Consider the following 13,688-nt stretch of genomic DNA (forward strand, 5'->3'; position numbering starts at 1 on the left):
GCTGCCACCACCCTTGGGTCCGGCTTTCCTGGATCTGCTCAGAAAGACCAACTCACGGCCCAGCAGCCCTTGCTCCGGAAGCCGGAAGCAGCTGGCGAAGGACCACGCAGCTGACTGGCGTCTCGGGAGAATCCTCACGTGCAGCAGCGAGCAGCCTCAGCTGGCGTCTGCCTGGGACAGCAGCTTTCTGAACAGAGTTTATCACGCATGTCTGTGTCTTTGTAAGGCACCTCCAAACTGTCTTCTGTGGAAGAACTCCAGACATCAGCACTTGGGGGTCATGTTTAAGGGGAAATCACCAGGAAAGCGCAAAAATGTAAACTATATGATGCTAAGAAAAAGATACTTGATTGCAGCTTAAAAGGGAAGAATGTCCACAGTTTTTACCCCAGTTGAGAACACACTTGGCCTTTGAGTGACTTTAATTTTTAATCCCATTTGCACAGAGTCACTAATGGCCCCCAAAGTGCACGTGTATTGACACTGACGTGGAAATAAAGTGTAGTAAGTAGTTGAATTAGCAACCATGGAATTGGTGTGATGACACACCAATTTAATCTCAAATCTGTATGCCTTTCCTTGCCTTCGGTTTGTTTTTAAAATATTTATTTTTATCTTAAGTGTATGTATGAATGCCTGCATCTATGCTGTGCATGATGTGTCTGGTGCATCCAGAAGATGGTGATGGATCCCCTGGAACTGGATCAGTAGATGCCTGATGTGGGTGCTGCTCTTAGATGCTGAGCTGTCTTTCCAGCCTCCTCACCCTTATTGTTTTTAAAGATGGGATCTGTGTTACTGTATAGCCCATACTAGGGTATTGAACTCTCGATCCCCCTGTTTCAGTGTCCCATGTGCTGGCACTACAGGCGAGCACCTTTATGCCAGTGTGCACCCTACTGCTGGAGGCATTTTGGTTGTTTCCAGTTCCAGAAATATTATACCTAGGGGGTGCTACAAGTATTCTGGCCATGTTTCATGGTATCCGTGGCAGAACTTTCCAACTTTCCAGATCCTTATTCCTAAGGGTAGCCAGTACCTCCTGGATATGTTGGACCTGGCCCTGAACAGCTGTGTCATCTTACATCTTATGAGCCACACAAATATTTTCTGTCGGATATAAAGTATTTTCTGTGGGATATAAAGTCGGGGAAATTTTGTTTATATCTAGGAGTGTGACTATTGACTTGAAATACATGTTAAAAGTTCTCAGATTTTCCTCAAGCAACTGTCCTTTTCCCCAAAGAACTGTACTTATTCACACTCCTGCAGGGGTACACCACCATCTCAGCTCTTCTGCAACTGGAACAACATTTATTACTATGAAACCACTGACTTTTTGCCTCTGATGAAATATGCTATCTCATTTTACTGTTGTTTTGTTTATATTGAGTCACAAAGGAACTCAATCTGGCCTCTAACTCTTGCTTGTCCTGCCTTTGCCTCCTTAGTGTTGGGACTGGGATCACACACACAAGCCATCACTCCTGGAATTCTCTTGATTTTAATTTTAGCTTTAGCTTTTTGAGACACCATCTCACTGTGTAGCCCTGACTGGCCTGGAACTTGCTATATAGACCAGGCTGGTCTCGAACTCTTAGTGAGATTTGCTGCCTCCCAAGTGATGGGTTTAAAGGCACACTCCACCACAGCTAGCTTTAGTTTTAATCTAGAATTCCTTGATTAGTAAGGATGAGATTTATGCATTGGCCTTTGGGACTTTCTTCTCCGTGATGCACACTGTGCCTATTTACTGTCTTTTTTTAAATTTGATATATTCTTTACTTACATTTCAAATGATTTCCCCTTTCCTGGATCCCCACCCTCGAAAGTTCCATAAGCCTTCTTCCCTCCCCCTGTTCCCCCATCCACCCCTTCCCACTTCCCTGTCCTGGTATTCCCCTATACTGCTGCATTAAGTCTTTCCAGGACCAGGGGGCCACTCCTTCCTTCTTCTTGGGCTTTATTTGATATGTGAACTGTGTCTTGGGTATTCCACGCTTCTAGGCTAATATCCACTTATTAGTGAGTGCATACCATGATTGATCTTTTGAGACTGGGTTACCTCACTTAGGATGATGTTCTCTAGTTCCATCCATTTGTCTAAGAATTTCATGAATTCATTGTTTCTAATCGCTGAATAGTACTCCATTGTGTAAATGTACCACATTTTCTGTAGCCATTCCTCTGTTGAGGGACATCTGGGTTCTTTCCAGCTTCTGGCTATTATAAATAGGGCTGCTATGAACATAGTGGAACATGTGTCCTTATTACCTGCTGGGGATTCCTCTGGGTATTTGCCCATGAGTGGTATAGCAGGGTCCTCTGGAAGTATTATTCCCAGTTTTCTGAGGAACCACCAGACTGATTTCCAGAGTGGTTGTACCAATTTGCAACCCCACCAGCAGTGGAGGAGTGTTCCTCTTTCTCCACATCCTCGCCAACACCTGCTATCTCCTGAGTTTTTAATCTTAGCCATTCTGACTGGTGTGAGGTGAAATCTCAGGGTTGTTTTGATTTGCATTTCCCTGATGACTAAGGATGTTGAACATTTCTTTAGGTGCTTCTCAGCCATTCGATATTCCTCAGGTGAAAATTCTTTGTTTAGCTCTGTACCCCATTTTAAGGGGGATATTTGGCTCTCTGGGGTCTAACTTCTTGAGTTCTTTGTATATCTTGGATATTAGCCCTCTGTCGGATGTAGAGGTTCAGTAAAGAACTTTTCCCAATTTGTTGGCTGCCGTTTTGTCCTTTTGACAATGTCCTTTGCCTTATAGAAACTTTGTAATTTTATGAGGTCCCATTTATCAATTCCTGATCTTAGAGCATAAGCTATTGGTGTTCTGTTGAGGAAATTTTCCCCTGCGCTTATGTCCTCAAGGGTCTGCCCTAGTCTCTTTTCTATTAGTTTCAGGTTGTGTACATTTCTATGTGTGTGACTTCTTCCTGTATTTTCGACTTCAATTCTTTGATAGTTTCCTATGGCACAAATATATTCTCATAGGTAGTTTACCTTATTATATTTTTAGTGTGATTTTTAATGAAAGGAGGTAACTTTTAAAAATTGTTTTTATTTTTAAATTCAATTTTTCCCCTTTTTCCTTATTTTCAAACAGGGTTTCTCTATGTAACCCTTGGCTGTCCTGAAATTCACCCTATACACCAGGGTGACCTCAAACTCATAGAAATACACCTGTCTCTGCCTCTCAAGTGCTGAGATTAAAGGCTTGTGCTGCTATGCCTAGCTTTTTTGAGAACTGTATGCTTGAGTACTGAATTTACATTATTTCCACCATCCCTTTTCTTCTTCTAATTCCATCTGTGTTCCTTCACTCCCTCTGAAATTCATGACTTCTATTTGTTTGTTTATTGGTTTTTTGTTGTAGCCTTGGCTGTTCTGGAACTTACTCTGAAGATCAGAGCTGGCCTCAAACTCACAGATAACTGCCTACCTCTGTCTCATGAGTACTGGGATTAAGGTGTGGGCTCCCACCATCTGGCTATGACTTCTTTTTAAATTAATACTGTTAAATAGTACTGGGTTCGTTGCTCATATACATGTGTTTGGGATTGACAGTCCAGTGTTTTTTTTTTTTTCAGAATCTCTTTTTAATTGTTCCTTCCTATTCCATATTGTTTGCCTTGATTCATTTAGCTGTTTATTTGCATCCTTTTGAATTAACTGATAATTTAAAGTCAATCTTTGAGTCATTTGTCCAGCATGTCATCTACCTCAGTATCTTTGGATTCGATTACTGGAGTCATAAACCTTGTTTCTGTGTTTGGATCTGCCTGTTTGATAGAATGGAAGTCTCTTCAATTTTCATGTGTATCCCTCGTGAACAGCTTTCTCTTAGGGATTTGATCATAAAGACTGTTCAAAGAGGAGAAAAGAAACCACAGCAACAACGAGAACAACACATAACCAAGGATATGGTGGTACATGTCTGTACTCTTAGAACTTGGGAGACCGAGGCAGAGGATAAATTTAGGGGTGGTGTATGTTATGTAGCAAGATACTATTTGAAAATCAAAAAGGGCTAAGAATGTAGTTCAGTGGAGAAACAATTTACTTAGCAGCCATGAAGCCTTGGGTTTTATCTTCAGTATTACAAAACAAAACCAATAACATAAAATAAATTCCCCCAATCTTAATTAAAAACACCTGCACCACCAATGCAATAGAAAAAAGGGAGGAAATATGACAGATCAAACTAAAAGGTTGAAAGTAAATGAATAATAGAAGAATGGAAAAAGGATCAGGGAAAAGGAAAAAAGATTTTTTTAAATGGAAAAATATGAAGGAGAGAAGTAAAAAAAATCCAATTAAAGAATAAAATAAACAAATAGAATTACATAAAAGTGAGAAAAATGGAAAGAAAAAACTGGAAAAAAGAATAATAAGGCCAAAAGTTGTCTTTGCTGTGGCTCTTGGGTTGAAAAGTCTCTGTCTAGGCCTTCTGTTGGAAATCCCCAGGAGTGGGTGGGGTTAGTGAATCATAGCTGAGGCCTATTGTAATGAGTCTCAGCTTCTGTTAGGCTGGTGCTGTACTAGTCTGAGTTCTGCTTCACGGTTCCCACTAGTCTGTTAAGTGTGGCACATCTGCGGCAGGAGCAGATTCATTCTAGAAGTTCTGTATGCTTGCATGTGTGTATGTAAAATTTAGAGGCCAAGGGATAAGCTCAGATGTCATCACCATAGACATTTTTTGAGATAAGGTTTGTCACTGTCCTGAAGCTTGTCAACTAGGCTAGGCTAGCTAATTAGTGAGCCTCAGGGATCCTTCTGTTTCTACCTCCTCAGTGCTGAGATCATATGCATGTAATTCCATATAGGCTACCATACTTGGCTTTCTGTTGTTGTTTTTGAGATACGGTCTCAATGTGTTAACACTGGCTTTCCTGAAACTACTATGTAGACCAGGACTGTCTTGAACTCACAGAAATCCACCTACTTGTTCATCCCAGGTGCTAGGATTATATGGGCTTTTTTGGTGGGTGGGGGCATGGCCTCTGGGGATCAAACTTAGGTCATTGTACTTGGAAGGGAAGTGCTTAATCAACCAGACTATCTCTCCAGATATTTTTTTTTTATTTTTTTGGTTTTGTTTTGTTTTATTTTTTTTGTTTTTGTTTTTGTTTTTGTTTTTGTTTTTGTTTTTTGAGACAGGGTTTCTCTGTATAGCCCTGGCTATCCTGGAACTCACTTTGTAGACCAGGCTGGCCTCGAACTCAGAAATCTTCCTGCTTCTGCCTCCCAGAGTGCTGGGATTACAAGCGTGTGCCACCACCGCCTGGCCTCCCGATATTTTTATATGTGTGCCTAGAGCTACCAAAGCCTTGACAAAATTCAGTTAGTGTGGCTCCAAAAGCCCTGTTGGTAGGAGGCCAACAAAATGTCGATCCCCATAAGACCCCAGTCTGTGTGCCCAGGGGTGTAGCAAATGTCTAAGCCATGATGTCGTGGTTCACAGGTGAAATGTCCCCCATAGGCACATGTGCTTGAACAGTTGATCCCCAGATTGTGACACTGCTTAGGAAGGTTGTAGAACCTTTAGGATATGGAGCTTTGCTGGAGGATGTATGTCACTAGGGGTGGGCCTTGAGGTTTCACGGTCCAGCCCCACTTCTTGCTCACTACTTTCTGACTGCAGAGGCAATGTAACCAGCTGGCCTCCTGCTCCAGTAACTGTGCCTATCCTGCCACGACGGACTGTATCCCTTGAACTGTGAGCCCAAACAAGTCATTTCCTTAAGCTGTCTCTTGTCAGATATTTTGTCAGAGTAATGATGATAGTATCAAACATTGTGCATTTCCAAATGCCTCAGGATATAGGAGATGCAAACAGACCACCCATTTTCTGTAGTGGAATGGGGGTGCTGCAGGGATTGAGAAATCCATGGGCCTGCCTCTATGCTGTTCAATGTCTCTAAGATCACCTGAAACTAGTTGTGCACCTTTCCATAGAAGATAGGAAACAGCAATCACTATATGCTTCACAGCCTGCAACCTTCACTACCTAAAGGTCTCAGTTTATGGCAGACTCCTAAGTTTCCATGAGCTTCTCCTCATGTCCATCTCCTGTTTGGCATTTATAACAGAGATTCTCTTGAATTGTGATTGATCTGCTGTCTGATCCCTAGAGCAGTTTAGTTCCAAACAAGAAGACTCTTCTCAAGATAGCTCAAGATAGCACTCAGAGGTGGTGGGCAATATAATGGGTTTCTACTCTAAAGCTATACAGGAGGATAGACTAAATATAGAAGTAAAGAAAAAGATTTTCTGCTGGGCAGTGGTGGCACACACCTTTAATCCCAGCACTCTGAGAGGCAGAGGCAGGCAGATTCCTGAGTTTGAGGCCAGCTTGGTCTACAGAGTGAGTTCTAGAACAGCCAGCATCACACAGAAAAACCCTGTCTTGGAAAAAAAAAGATTTTCTATGAGTCTAGGCTGTGGAGAGAGGAGAGAGAGAGAGAGAGAGAGAGAGAGAGAGAGAGAGAGAGAGAGAGAGAGAGAGAGAGATCCTCGAATCTAATTTATTTCATTGTGTTTCTTCTTTGAGCATGACTACTAACAAACCACAACTAAGTCTCCTGAATGACCAACAACCACCAGCCACACTTCTTAAGGCCCTAGTATTTATATACCTTCTAAAAAAGTTACTAGAATCCCAAACATCACACAACCACAGAAACAATCTGCAGCTGGCAAAGCCATGCTTCTGATAGAGGGAAATCATAATCAGCTGCTAGGGACAGTCTGAAGCAGCCCTACACCCCTACACCTAGAATTAAAATGAAAACACATTCCCATAATTTTTTCAAAGAATCAAAAGTTTCAGATTTCTCAAAAAATATTGCTACATTTTATTTCATTGTAGCAATATTGCTACATAGTCTTCTTTTAAAATATAACCATTTATGGGCTGGAGAGATGGTTAAGAAGTTAAGAAATTTGGCCGCTCTTCCAGAGTACCTAGGTTTGATTCCCAGCACCCACTAGAATGGCAGCAGCTTGCAATCATCTATAACTCCAGTCACAGGTGATCTGACCCTCTCTTCTGGCCTCAGTGGCCCTCACATGATACACAGACATACATGCAAAAAACCCCATCCATACAAATTAAAAATATATAAGCAATATAAGTATTTAATATTATAAGTTCCTAGGTATGACTCTACCTACCATCTCACAAATGTTTTCATTTTCATCCATGAAAAATAACTCCCCCTTTCTTCACCATGTCTGCTTTCACTCATTGTTTATTAAGAAATGTATTGTATAATTTATCACTATTTGAGGATTATACCAGATGTTATTCTGTTATTGATTTGCAGTTTAATTCCACTGTGGTCCAAAGACATACTTTGTATGACTTAAATTATTTAAAAAATTTGGGGTTAGTTTTGTGGTCCAGACATAGTCTATCCTGTTAAATGATTTTTCCTTGCAAAGAACTCTTACTCTGTTGGTGACATTCAGGGAGTTCCATCAATGTCAAAAGATGTTAAGTTGGTTGATGGTGCTGTTCCGATCCCTTACCCCTTACTGATTTTCTGTCTACTTATTTTATTGGTTACTGAGAGAGAAATGCTGATGTTTCCAAATATTATTGTAGAATTATCAGTCACTCCTTTCGAGTATATTAGCTTGACTTGTTCAAGAGGTTTGAAGCTATGCTACAAGGTTCACATTAAATTTGAATTCAAATGTTTTGTTTCATGTTCTAACTCCTTGAATCTATTATAACAAACCAGGGAATATTCCTAGAGTCTTTCTCAAATCATTGCTCTAGCTGTTCTGGTTGCCTTTAGGTTAGTGCTGTCATGGCAAAGCCTTTTCTTTTAGATTTAATCTATTCACATTATATTTAAAGTAGGTTTCTTATGGGCAGATTAGAATTTGGTTTGCTTTTTATAAGTTGTCCAATTTTGTCTTCTTTTCATTTAATATAAACTCCAGCTCCTGGGGAGTTCTGATGCCCTCTTCTGGCTTTTCTAAGCACCTGTACTTACACACATCCTAACCACCATATACTCCTAAATAAAAATAAATATTTAAAATAAATGATGTAACTCTTGTTTCTTACCAACTTTGTCTCAGCATACTGAAGAAAATTATATGACATATGACAACCTTAATAAATTTATAAAAAGTTCTAAAAATTATTATCCATTTGTGATATAAATCTTTCTTGAAAACTAAGAATTAAAGAGAATTTTTCCAAGTTAGAGCAGTTATAAAAAACATAAGCCAGAAATGGTAGCATATGCCTGTAGTATCATTCTCACCTTGGAGGCAGAGGCAGAGGTAGGAGGAATGCCAAGAGTTCAAAGCTGGCCAGAGCCACTTACTTAGAAAGGCTAGCTTAAAAGCAAAATCAATCAAATAACTAAAAAATAAAAGAAAAACTACAATGACATATTTCTGGGGAGACTATGTACTTTTCTTCTGTAATATGGGACAGGATGGTACATCTATTATGACTATATTTATTCAGTACAGTATCAGATGTCTTAGCTGTACTACGAGGCATGAAAAAGTAGAAAATTTACTCAGATAAGAAGTAAAACTGGGGGCTGGAGAGATGCCTCAGTAGTTACGAGCACTGACTGCTCTTCCAGAGGTTCTGAGTTCAATTCCCAGCAACCACATGGTGGCTCACAACCATCTGTAAAGGGATCTGATGCCCTCTTCTGGTGTGTCTGAAGACAGTGAAAGTGTACTCACATATAATAAATAAATCTTTAAAAAAGAAGTAAAACTGCCTTTCCTTGCAGGTTGCATAATTGTATGTGTAGAAAATCTCAGATGTGTGTGATGGCTCATGACTGTAATCTCAATACTTGGGAGGCTGAGGCAGGGGGATTACTGACAGTTTGAAGCCACCCTGGCCTATATAGTGAGTTACAGGTCAGCCTGTCAAAAGAAAGAGAGAGAGAGAGAGAACATAAAATGTCAAATATTATATAACACAAACTAGGCCCAGGGAGACAGTTTAGTAAGTTCCCAAGATACAAACGACAATCATATTCTAGAGTGAACAACTGGACACTGAAATATAAGTTAATAGTGTTCAGTAGTAAACATAACATAAAATAACTTCATTAATAAAATATGTATAAGATCTATATCATCAAAATTGCAAAACACTAATAAGAAAAGTCAATTTACACCAAAAATGAAAAGAAAAGAGATACACAGAGCATATTGTTATGAAGTTAGCTTGTCCCAAACTGATTTATAATATCATTTATCTTACTGAATTCTACACTTGAAATGGTTGCAGTGCAAAGTGTGTGTTATAAAGCATTGCCACACTAAAAAGGTGAAAAAAAATGTCAATGAACTTGAGCTGGAGAGATGGCTCTGCAGTTAAGTGCAAGTGTTGCTCTGTGAGCAGACCCGAGCTTCATTCTGCATATCTACAACCTGAGACTCTAGCTCCTTGCTTTCTTGGGCACTCACACAAATGTAGCACACACACACACACACACACACACACAGGCACCCATTAATAAAAATAAAAGATGTATTTTTTAAAATTCCAATATAAACCAGGCGGTGATGGCACACACCTTTGATCCCAGCACTGGGGAGGCAAAGGCAGTCAAATCTCTGAGTTTGAGGCCAGCCTGGTCTATATAGTTTGAGGCCAGCCAGGGCTACACAGAAACAGCCTGTCTCAAAAAACAACAACAACAACAACAACAACACATTTCAATATAACTTCAGCAAAAATTGACAAGCTAATTTCAAATTTACATAGAAGAATAAAGAAAACTGAAGAGCCAGGATAGTAAAAAAAAAAAAAAAAAAAAAAAAAAACTGGAGGAATCTTGTTACCTTATTTTCAGGCTTATACAACTGTAACCAAGACAGTTTGAGTTTGGCAAGAGGACAGATACACAGATCACTGGAACACAATTGGAAAATTGAGGACTCTATTCACACTTACCCAATTTTCACAGAGGCCAAAAAAAATCTTGTAATTCAGTGAGGAAAACTGACCTTTCAATAAATGGTATTGGCACAATGAGACATTAAGATGGACAAAATGATGACTGCTGACTACATTAGCTTTCTGTTACATATCAAATACCTGCAACAGTCAACTTATAAATGAAATAGATTTAGTTTGGTTTACAGGTTTTGATGTGAAAGAAAGTGTAAGAAAAAGGAAGGGTCCCGCATTTCTTCTGATAGAATGGCCCCACTAAACCCCACATTTTAAAGTTTCAATTGCATCCTATATTAATTCCTTTTCCCATTGATGTGACCAAATACCCGATAAGAAGCAAGTTACAGGACCAATTTACTTTTTGGTTCCTGATTTGAGAGGGTACAGTCTATCGTGGCAGGGAAGGCATGGTTATGAGTGGCACACAGCTGGGGCCTAAGTTTGAGGTAGCTAGCGGTCAGAAAGCAGAGAACTTGGATAGGAAGGTGGGACCCACTTCCTGTTGCTAGGCTCCACCTCCAAAAAGAACCACAGCCTCCCAAAACATCAGTACTGCTCAGAAACCAAGCATTTGAACATGTGAGCCTGTGGAGGACGTTTCACATTTAAACCATAACGCTTCCAAAGGAGCACCAACTTAGGGACCAAGCCTTGAAAACAGACCTCTTGAGGTACTAAAAAGCCAAACTGTAGCAATACCCTGAAATGACACAAAAATGAATTTAAAATGCATGCTAGATTTTCTCAAAAGAATGAGTCATATGATCAAGCAGAGGTTCACCTGATGCTTATTAAACAGAGCCCAGAAAACCTGGAGACTTCCTAGTTAGAGCCTGATGGGGTACAGACCAAAGAAACACCAAGCGCCCCGATCTGCAGCCTGAGCGCACTTTCAAATGTCTAAGTTGTTCTTTTCATCCAGTATGTCTCACCTTTAACAAAGCTCAGCACTGGAGACTATTCAGCTTCTGCGCCCCTCCTAGGAAGAACAATACAGTCTCGCTGGCTTCGATCCCAGCTTCACAAAGATGACGATGATAGAAAAATACATACCAGGGAGGAGAAAGAGAGGAGGGGCAAGAGGATAGAAACTGGGTGGGGGAACAGAAGATGGAGGTAAAGAGAGAGGGAGGGAGGAAAGAGAAAGCAAGAAATGGGTAGAAGAAGGAAGGAAGGAAGGAAGGAAGGAAGGAAGGAAGGAAGGAAGGAAGGAAGGAAGGAAGGAAGGAAGGGTAGATGGGAAAAAAGCAGGAAAGGTGGCAGAGTATTAGCCCTTATATGCCCCAAATGTAGAACCTAAAACTGTAGCACTTCCAAAAGATAAGCACACTTTGGAAAATCTTAGTGAGTTTGTTAGGCAAATATTTCCAAGTAGAATACCAAAACACAATTCCAAAAGGTAAAAAAAGAAAAAGAAAGAAAGAAAGAAAGAAAGAAAGAAAGAAAGAAAGAAAGAAAGAAAGAAAGAAAGAAAGAAAGAAAGAAAGAAAGAAAACTGCATTTCAACAAAATGAGAATCATCTGTTTTTGAAAAAAGATGTTACTACGAATACAAAGGTGGGGAAGATACTTCCAGAATTTGAAAATTTGAAAAGTATGCTGCCTGGACAGTTTCCCCTTTTAAAAAGCACCCTAGGGGGTGCAGATCAGTGGTCGATAGAGGATGCTCTCCGTGGGTGTGAGGCCATGGGTCCACACATGGGGACCAAAGAAAAGCTCTAATAAAATTGGGAAATTATCAAAGAGTAATTTTAGAACCTTGAATTAGAAAAAAAAGAAAGAAAGAAAGAAAGGAAGGAAGGAAGAAAAGAAAAGAAAAGAAAAGAAAAGAAAAGAAAGAAAAAAGAGAAAAATGTACAATGAATTTGAGAATGAGTGCGAGGCTGGCTCAACTCAATTTCCAGTTCATTCTGTCTGCTTTCACGTCTGCTGACACTTAGAAGTCCCAGTCTCAGATTCCCATGAGCTGTGTCCTGTCTCCACTGCCCTCCAACTCTCTACTCAGCCATGATAGTCTGTATCTTCTCAAACCATAAGCCAGAAGAAGGTCTTTTTTCCTTTAGGATGTGTCAGGTTTTTTTATTATTACAGTGATGAAAAAGTCACTAATAATGGTACATTCTGGGAACCTAATGCCACTATGACATAATCGATGCAGTGTAATCAATAATGATGTACTGTATACTTGAAATCTGTGAACAGAGTAGATTTTAAATACTTTTAGCACACATAATTGATAACTGTTTCAGCAGATGGATGTGTTGTGATCACTGCAAAATGTCTAAGTTCAGTATATCAAAATGGCAAAATGTACATCTTCATTCAATTTTTATTTGTCTATCATACCTCAATAAAGCTGAGGGAAAAAGTTACTACTGCTCTATATTAGTACAGGCCATGACTGCTTTCGTGGGCTTTCTATGGTTTACATTGGGCTTAGGAATCTCTAAGTGTTCATTCACGGGAAACTTTATCCTCAATGTGACAGACCATCTGAGCTGTGGGCTCAGTGGAAGGTGGCTGGGTTACTTGGGACACTGCCTTTAGAAGGAATGAATGCTTGCTTCTCTTGGGCAATTAGTTCCCAAGAGGAGGAATTGTTCCGTGAAGAGGAATCCTTGTCCTTAAATCCCTCTGGCTTCCTGTCTTTGGCATATCTCAGTATGCATGGCCCTTGGGTAGAAGTCTAAATGCCCATGACTCCAACTCTGTCTGTATTATCCTCTTGCTCTTAACATGTATATATAGCCATCTAGTGTTAAAGGCACACACCTGCTGAAGACATTTTTTTATGTAAACCATAAGATCATCCATTCTGGTAACTGCAACTTTGAATAGTTGCCTTGTATTTTCCCTACAAAGAATAGACTGAAGAAGGAACCATGTTGGCCAGTTCACATATAGTTCTACGTATTATGTGGCACTATAGTGCCTTTCTGGGTCTCACTGAAGAACGGCAGTGGAAGTGATTTTGAGCAATGTTCCTGGATGTTTGCTTTGCCTAAGGCTGAGAAACATCTGTGTAGATTCATGGGCAATGACCAGTGATTTGGATGAATGATCAGAGATTTGGAAGGGACGCAGTTTGAAAATCGGTAGCAATGAGGTCTGTAGAAGAGGTAAGTGGATAGAACTCACAGAATAGACAGAATGTGAATAGTTCTGTGTCTTGTGAGAATGCTCACTGAATGATAACAGGAGCAGAGGCAACTGAAGGATTAACTAGCTAGAGTGAAACTTTCTATGAATAGCAGTTTGCTTCTTTATTCAGATACTCCTATTATTGTCCAATGAACAGTGGCCATGGTAGCAGGGACCAAAGTAAGGAATGGGCCCAGCAATGTGGATTTCTATTCACAAAAGAACTGAGATTTGGTTCTCAGCACCCACATGGTGGTTCATAGTGTACCTAGACTTTTAGGATCTACTCAAGCCTGGTCTGATACATATTACTTCCATTTAATAATGGAGTGCTTTGTTTGTGGTTTGGTGAGTCAGATAATGCCTAGTTCATGGTGGATAGCTCAGATTGCACTAGTTCTCAAAGTGAAAGTAGTTTTCTGTAGTGGATTATAGAACTTTGTTCACAAATCCAAAGTGGCTGCCTTGTGATTCACCTACATAGGTTTGCCGAAGGTTCCAAACATAATTTCTGTTTATCCCTGACATTACACTATCATATTTGCAGAATATAAGGCCTAAGAGGCAGAGTATCTTGCATGGTAA

Source organism: Apodemus sylvaticus, chromosome X, assembly GCF_947179515.1.
Source record: "Apodemus sylvaticus chromosome X, mApoSyl1.1, whole genome shotgun sequence".
In the NCBI taxonomy this organism is placed as follows: domain Eukaryota; kingdom Metazoa; phylum Chordata; class Mammalia; order Rodentia; family Muridae; genus Apodemus; species Apodemus sylvaticus.